The sequence below is a fragment of the Aptenodytes forsteri genome, unplaced genomic scaffold (genome assembly GCF_000699145.1).
Source record: "Aptenodytes forsteri isolate BGI_AS27 unplaced genomic scaffold, ASM69914v1 Scaffold192, whole genome shotgun sequence".
Taxonomy (NCBI): domain Eukaryota; kingdom Metazoa; phylum Chordata; class Aves; order Sphenisciformes; family Spheniscidae; genus Aptenodytes; species Aptenodytes forsteri.
The window spans coordinates 1,205,804-1,207,302 of record NW_008794891.1 but is presented as its reverse complement, the minus strand read 5'-3'; the positions used below and the strand labels follow the sequence as shown (position 1 = coordinate 1,207,302).

The window sequence follows — 1,499 nt, the reverse complement described above, 5'->3', positions numbered from 1 at the left end:
GGCCCGGGACCGAGCGGTGGCAGCCAGGTTGGAGCACGGGGTGCGCCGGCATGCACATGCGGGGGCACCCACCTGCCCGTGCCTCGCTGCGGGCAGCATTGAGGCCAGTGGGTCCCTGTGCCGGGGAGGGCACCTCCCTCCTGGGCACCGGCATCCCCCTGTGCTTTGCCCTGCCTGCTGGGCACTGGCCGTCCCGGCACAGACCTGGGCGGCAGGGGAGGGGCTCGGCCGGGACCCCCGGTGCCCCCTCGCCGGCTGAACACACACCCTGTTTTGCTGCAGGGAGCAACGTCCCCCAGGTCCTCGGGCTGTGCTGCACTCACAGCCACCTCGGACGCCCACCCAGCCCTGCATGACACCCGGACAGTCCCTCGCAGCCGGCACATGGGGACCTGACCCCACCATGGCAGCCGGCCCCCGCCCCAGAAGCAGCAAGGCCCGAGCAGGAGAGCGGCCGAGAGCCCTGCTGTGAGTGCTGGGGGAGATGAGGAAACAGCGAGGGATAGCGGGGGACGCTGGGGGACAGGGGATTTCTGGCTCCGTGCTGGGGGTCAGAGTGTGCGCATGCCCTGGGGGTGCCCGGGCAACCTGTCCTCCCGGCCCTGCCCACAGGCACGGGGATCTCAGGTGGGGAAACTGAGGCACAGGAGAGGGGACCCGGGCCTGTTCCGAGATGGAGGTCCCCTCCGTCACCGGGTCCAGCAACCCAGGCACTGGGACTGGCCAAACTGGGGGGCACCGACCGAACTGGGGACATGCAGCTGGCATCCCCCCACCCCTCTGCTGCCCTGCCCGCTGTGCGGCTGGAGATGCAGAGCCCAGCACCGGTCCGTTACCAGTGCCAGGGTTGCCGCAGCACCTGCCTGCAACGGGCCACGGAGGCCTCGCGGCTGCAGCTCGCTGCCTGAGCATCCCACACATGCCCAGCATGGCCAGGGCTCAGCAAAGCCCCCGGCCTCGGCTCCTGCCCATCCCAGTGGCCCGCGGCAGCGCCGTGCCCCATGCTCTCTGCCGGCCTGCTGCGCTGATGGGCCAGGATGCAGAGTTACTGACCGACAGCATGGTCCTGCCCGAGACCTTCCCCCATCGGGGATTTTGGCAGGGATGGGACTGGGGGGGACAGTGAAGGGGTGCAGAGCTGATGAGGCAGCCGGTAAGTCGTGCTCGGGCAGCGCTGGAAGAGCAGGTCCTTGGCCCCGTGCTGGGTCAGAAGGGCAGCGGGAGGTAAAAAGCCAGCGTGCAAGGAGAAGGAACCAGTGATGGAGGCAGGAGTGCTGGATGAGGGGATGAGGGATGCTCGGGAGAGCCCTCTGGCCAGCCGAGCACGAGGCAGCAGGAGCTGAAGGACCAAAGAGCAGACAAGGATCTGGCAGGAGCCAAGCCTGTCACTGGAAGGTGACGATGCCGCCGCTAACCTCGGTGCAGACATGGTCAAAGCGCTGGAAATGGTTTCTAGGGAAGGGAGTGAGCTCCCGGCGGCTGTAACGGCTCCCCCAGAC

General features: G+C 68.4%; 1 protein-coding gene across 1 annotated transcript in view; it reads right to left on the bottom strand.

The window, feature by feature from the left end:
* The window catches only part of DNMT3A (DNA methyltransferase 3 alpha), a 44,481-nt gene that overhangs the window by 20,427 nt on the left and 22,555 nt on the right, over positions 1–1,499 (bottom strand). The gene's annotated exons all lie outside the window — the stretch shown is intronic.